Raw genomic sequence first — 7,128 nt, 5'->3', positions numbered from 1 at the left:
TTGGGATGCAGACAGATTCCTGAGTTCAGGTGCATAACTTAGCCACATACCAACTCTGTCTGACAGCAAAACTTAGGTGCCCGCCACTAGAATGTGGGAGAGGAATCACAGAATGATGCAAATAGGTTCCTGTTGTGGGTAGCTGGTGGCAGTCCTGTGGCACGTCACAGTCTGCATCAGAAGGTGACTCAAGACATAAATTCTGGGCTCATGGGGAAGGCAGCTCATCCCTCTCGTCATAGGACAAATCCCACCCTGGAGTGTCCACTACGCAAAAATAGTTCTAAATGCTCAGCTGTGAAATATAGCCACTCAGAAGAAGGGGATGAGAACAGAGCAGGAAATTTATATAATGGGTCTTGAAGAAATCGGAAAAGGACTATTGCTCTATGCAATTATAAATATAATAGCTCCTTTTTGGAAAGGAAGAAAAAAAAATCATGTACCTGTTGTTTTTATGTTACCCTACTGCTATATTATGTTATATTCAGACCATCTACAACTTGAATGGAATTACTATGTACTGAAGTACATCACTGAAGACAGTGATGAACTATCCAAATCATCTGTTTTCCCCTTGTGAGTACAAAGAAATAGTCACCATAACCGTTTCTTTCTCTTGATTGTACTAGCAGCCCTGGACAAGCAATAGTTCTTTCCTCTTGAGTAAATATACCACAGCAGCCCTGATTGCTAGCGGCACATTTACGTGGCCTAAGTCACGAACCCAAAGTGCAAAAATACTGCCCCCCACCTCTCCCTCTGCTCAGGAAGCACAGCACTATCTTTTCTGAGCTCTTTACATGCCTAGTCTTCATACATCATCTTTTGATTTATCCCAAATAAAAATAGCTCCATTTAAGAGAAGTTTCTTGTATCTGGAAATGTTAAAAACACTGATTATCTGCTGATGTGCTAGTGTTTAGCCAAAAACAAGCAGCAGACCTTTACCACCTCAGACCACAGCACCAGTTCTGCCCTAGGCTTGCATCAGACAGGCCCTTTGGCCAGACCGTGGCACTGACCACAGGAGAGCGTCCGGCTTGAAAACAGCATGTTCTTCACTTGGTGCTCACCATGCTGACTGGGACATGTGGGACAACAGGTGCAGGTGAGTAGCAAGGAAAGAGGGAGTTAGAGACACTTTTCCCAAACCAACTCTGCCTGTGTCACTGATTTTGCCGTTCATTGCCAAGCACGTCCCTCTCCACCACAGAAGAACTTAGGTTGGGAGGTACCTCTGGAGGTCACCCAGTCCAGCCCTTCTCAATGCCAGGATAACTTCAAAGTTAGGTCAGGGGACAGCAGGCATGTTCTTCATGTCTTTTTAGCCATGGATAGACTGAGAGTACACACTCTTGTGCTTCTCAAGCAGTTATCTGCATATCATTACATGGAAGGGGATCATCTTCCACAACAGAGATGCCACTCAACAGACTGACTGGGACACCGTAGTTTCTGATCATGGAATCAGTCTAAGTCGAAGCACCTCTCAAAGCTTTTCTCCAAGTCCCAAACTCTCCTGTTTCCTCCAAGCAAGTATCGACTCCTGCATGCAAGCCGGAGTTGCAGTTCTGCCTTTAGTTTTTAACCTGTCTTGCTCTACTTGTTTCCTCCTCTTCTCCAATGCCTTTCACATTCTTGAAGGGTGGGATCCCATCTCCCATTATGAAACCAATCTAATACAAGTCCTGGTCCTCAGGACTGGCCATGCAACTGAGGGTAACTTGAAGAAGTTACCACAGGTGTTTTTTAACATTTTGGTGACCCCTTACCAGCATCTTCCTCCCTCAAGAAGCCAACAAAACTTCTTTCAGAGTCTTCTTCCAGGACATACAAGATACTGTCTGCATACAGAACTGCATGTGGCTGCTTCATGAGGATCTTCATGCTTTAATTCTGTTGCCACCTCCTGCTCCTCAGGCACAGATGTCACCTCTTTTTCCACAGGTCTTGGGAGCACATGGGGAGTATGGCATTTGGTGAAGATCCTTGGAGCACAAAATACCTGGAATTGCTTGAAGTATCACAGCCTCTGTTCTCCATGTGCAGCTACAGCAAAAAATTACAGACTCATCTCTGTTTAAGAGAAGGCACCAGATAATTTTCTGCATGTTTTGACATCAAGGGGATTAAAGTGGTGCTTATGTATGCTCTGGACTGGGGATGCTCTCCTAATCACTGCTTTACTTCTGTGAAAAGTCACACTAAAATAATTTATTCTCTAAAAAAGGTATAGAAGAGATAAAATGCCTTTAAAGTAGAAGTAAAAATGATAGTGATGGCAAAATGAGTCTAGCCCTTAGCTAATATGTTTAATGACATTTTTAAGAGAAAAGGCTTTTGTTCACCCCATGTTTGTTTTCCATGTTGTACACTTGACTATGTGTGTAGAGCTTGGCTGTACGTTAATAAAAGAGTTGTAATCAAATCACAGTCTGCCAGAGACAAACCTTTGCTTTCAAAAGTTAGTATAAAAAATACAGTACAGAGTTTGACTCAGAAAGAAAATGCTGTCATGTTCCATCTTTCTTAAGCAAAATATCAAGGGAAAAGTATAAAAAGTGGAGAAAACTACTAATGTTTAATGGAATACTTGAGACATATGAAAAACAGAATACATAATGTGCCCTGAGGTAATAGACCTCAGATCTATGAGTAATATTTTTATCTTTGATGTGCCCAAATATATTTAACATGTTTCTCTTCATTTGCTGCACAAAACTTAGAAATGTCGTAACTAGTATTTTTATGAATTATATATCAGCACATTCATGTGGAAAGATGTGAACATTTTATGAGCACAAACTACCTTTATTCTAAGATGGGGAGGAAACTGTCCACCACTCTAGCTTTCATCTGGAGCATACTTACATAAGGAACATACTTCCTTACAGTAGACATCTTCAGTCTGGGGTAAATCTTACATTATCCTAATATTACTAATGAAGAATTTTACTTAAATATAGATTAGAAATGCAGCAATGGTTGTACTGATGCATCTGCGAAGCTTGCCAGCACTGCTAAGAACAACATCACCTTTCAGTCTAGTTTCACCTAGAAACTAGCTTTACCTGAAGATTGGTGCCTTCATCCTTCTTTTCTGAACCTAAGAATAAATAACTCCACAATATGCATTGCCTTTTATGCATTGCCCCGTGAACGCACACCAATTATGGCAGATTCACATGTAATCTACTTCTCAGATTAGATAAAATGAGTGGCATCACTCCTGTCATTTTAAAAGACCACAGCAGTTCCCCTCAGCCCTTTGGCAGAGTGGTTGTTGATCTTTACTTTCAGGGAAGAGCAAGCAGCTGAGATGCCTAACTTGAAGATGGGCAGGGTAGGAGAGCTCCGCACTTTCTACTGACTAACCCCAGGTGGTCTCACTGTTTGTGCACTGGATGTTTGAACTCCATTTTCAAGCATCTAATTCTTCCTGGTGTTGGACAGGAGAATTAGGAACCTGAGTTTCATTCCTTTAGGTGCTCTAATAAGCAGCTAAAACTTAAACATTGTGGTCCTTAGTTTTTTATGTACCTAAATCATCTTAAAAAATCTAAAAATTTTAGTAATTTTATATGAAACTATAGGAAGACTTCTCTTCCATCATTTGGAATACATGCAATGCGTGCAATATGGTTCCGCTGTTTGGAGGTAAACACCATGACACCTGAGCTATGTTTTTCCAAGTTACCATTCCTTCCTCATGTTCCTGGCTGCAGACAAGCAGCGTTGCTTGCGGAGTGCACAGCCAGTGCACCCAGCTACGTGTGGAGCTGTGGGTGCAGAGAGCCAAGCAGACCTGCAAGTCGGCAGGTTACGTGGGAGTCAGCACAGCTGCAAATTTGCTCATCATTTCTGTCTGAATTCATTATTCTGGATGTCCTGGGAAAATCAGCTGTCTGGGAAACCATTCAGGGTGCTCTTTCCTAATCAATACAAACTACCAAAAATATTTGCATATACATACTACAATGCATCTGTGAGGGCATTGGCACGGAGGCAGAGCACATGCCTTAATGGTCTCAGCCCTTACTGATCAGTCTGAGATAAGACTGATGCATCTCTTGATTAGCTAAAATATGACAATTTTGCCTTAACTGGAGAATGCTGTGAACCTAGATGAGACCCACATCTAATTGCTGCAAGCGAGCAGAAAAGGGAGGAATTCAGCAGAAAGGGAGATGCCTGCTCGTGGATGTGCACCCCTTTGTGAACACGGCTGGGTGGAGAGCAGCAGCAGGTCTTAGACTTGGGAATGACAGAGTCCTCTGCCGTGTGAAGCCTTGAAGTAATGAAAGCTTTCGTTTCTAGCCAACTGATGACCCAGTGATGTTTTCTCGTAGGTATACCTAAAAGATTCAATTTTGCCACCTTCTTAATTTGAGTACTTCTTATTTTATATCTCGAACTTACAAAGAATTAATTTCCCCTTTAAGACTGGCTGAATTGCTAACTGGGCTGCAATCGGCAAGTGTCTCAGGCCAATCCAGTGATCTCATTTCAGATGAACGCAAGCCCAGTAGACATGAGGACTCTCTCAAAGGCACGGGTGCTTCCAGGTTAACATCTCACCCTTGTTCATTGGTCTCCATTGACCAGAGGGAGAATCTGGGAGCAAAGTCATTGTAGCTTGTGAGATGTGAATGTATGGAAAGGGAGGGTGAGGAAGAGGGATCTTACAGAGCTCTGACTTTCAGGGCACCGCAGGGCACAGCAGCCAGGGCCCAAACATTCAACAGGGAGTCCCTCCTCCCTAGCCCAACCCAAGCCTGTGTGATGCTCCTGCTCTGTCCTCCAGCCCTTCGCTCTCGAGCTTTTCATCATGCACATCAAAAGGAATTTTAGAAGAAACAGATGCAAATAATCTAAACATAAATCCCACCGTGTCAGGGACTTCGCGTCAAGCACTGGGGGCTGTGGGGGGAGAGAAGGCTTCTTTCATTTCCTTGGGCATGAAGGTGGCCCCCCAAGACTTGCTGTGAGAAGGTGTCCCCCGCTCTTTCTGCTGATGAAGGCTGGGCTCGTAGCTTGTTAAAGCGTTTGCGTCAGACGTGGCAAGGTTTTAAAATTGCTCAGAAGTCAGCATGGAGTGAGTGGGAAAGGATGACAGTGAGACAACGGAACCAAACAGATAAAATAGCCTCACATGCAATCTGATGAAAAAGTCTCAGGTTTCCATAGCATCCAGCAACTCTGTCACCTTCCTCCTTAAGGACACACTTTTGAATTCTAGCACAAATAGCCCTTCTTTTGTTAGGCAGCTACTTTTGTAAAACTGCTGTGTAATAAACGATCCCCGTAAATTAATTTCACACTTTTTTTTATCTTTCCAACTGAATGATTTGGCAGGAAGTGACCTACTTAAAAATGAACTTGTCACAGACATGAGGTTAGAACTTGAGAGTTTAAAATTGAATATATGATGATTCAAAACTGGAAGAGAAGAGAGCCAAGCCATAGAAAACTATTTTACATCAAGTGATTATCAAAACAGCATGAAAGACTGTCCTTCTATTTTCTCCCTTTCTCTCCTTTTTTTCTGCTTTATTTGAGCATCTGAACTCCTTAGATCTCCCACTGATTTCATCCTAGGGCAATTTCTTTTTCTTTACTTCCCTTTTATCTCACCATACACAAATCTACATCCAAGACTAAGTTCATGGATGTTTGCTTTTACAAGTTGCTGCACAGGGTCTCATATATGGATTAAGGATTTAGAATGAAGTCTCCTAAAAACTGTGGAGTAAACACAAAGCAGAAAAGTCATAAACAAAATTTTTGGGGACTTCAAAGGCTTCTGGAGATGTTGTGAACTTCTGTTGAAGATACATGAGGAAGGAGAGAGATACACTGAGATGCAACAAGTGCAAATAACGAAGAAGATAGTGTTGTTATGGATTTGTAAAAGCTCTTTAATGTAACTACCAAAAAAATAGTCGTTGTTGTAATATTAGAATTCATTTAAATTTTGCTGAAACTATACCCTTTTATCCTGCTGATTTCTGAATCTTTTTCAAATGTGCTGTGTTACTGAGAAAAATATTAATATTCAATGAAGATATAGCCATATAAATTATATAGTTTCTAAAACAGAGTAAAAAAGAGGATGATCCACCAGTGTTTGATCCCAAGTTAAGAAACTGTTTCAATTAAGTGCAGATTGTAGCCACCATAAGCAGCATTTATCCCTTTCTGCTGTTGCAATGAACACTGTGAGGCTGCCGGGGATTGGCAGAAGGACCCAGTACAAAATAAGTCTCATCCTACCTATAGGAGAAGGTCTGGACGTAGGGGCAGGAGGCAAGGCTACCCAGCCTCGTGCCCAGGAAAAGGGCTGCTGTTGCACATGTCACAGGGATAAAAAAGGGAGAAAAAAGAGTAAGTGGAACAGCCATGTGTCCATCGCTTTCCCAGTTTACCAAGAAGTGCTGTTGTGTATTCCCATGGTATGGGACTGGGGTCATCCCTCCCCCTGGGCACTCACTCCAGCATGACTGTCCTCCTCTGCTGCCACCGTCTGCGATAGGAGCCAGCCGGCGCTCAGTGCAATGAGGACAGCTTCTGGTGGCAGGATCAGATTAGATACTCGGGTGTTGAAAACAGGCCAAGGGCCTGGCTTTGATGATCCATCTGCAAAATTTAATAAGACCAAGGCCAGTCTTCGAGGGGTCTCTAAGAAAAGGTTGTCCTTCCTACAGAAAAGCTTTACAGAAGGTGTGCTAGGGCTGGATGAAAAGTCAGCTTTTTGCTTTCACCTGTTGATGAAGTAAGTTTAAACCCTCCCTTTATCCTCACAGGTAACTGTGAGGTAGCTTTCAAATAAGCTTGGACAACTGAAGCAAAAAGCCTTAGAGAGAATGCTCCAGACTCAGAAGGTTCAGTTTGAATCAAATCAACTGATTTATAAATATATTTGTAATCTAATATGTATTCAGGAGACAAACAGGGTCTCTGTTTGCATCAGAACAAAGCGATGTCAGCAGTTTTCTTCCAAGAGTGATGAACTTGGCTAATCTGAAGTGCCTGCTCCTTGGCTGCTCTGAGTCCTTTGCATTGCGAGGAGAGTTCACATTGCAGTTTTTTCTGGTCAAGCTCAGACCAGTGATGCTCACAATCTGC

The sequence above is a fragment of the Pygoscelis adeliae genome, unplaced genomic scaffold, assembly GCF_000699105.1.
Source record: "Pygoscelis adeliae isolate BGI_AS28 unplaced genomic scaffold, ASM69910v1 Scaffold27, whole genome shotgun sequence".
In the NCBI taxonomy this organism is placed as follows: domain Eukaryota; kingdom Metazoa; phylum Chordata; class Aves; order Sphenisciformes; family Spheniscidae; genus Pygoscelis; species Pygoscelis adeliae.
Note: the sequence above shows the minus strand (reverse complement) of the source record.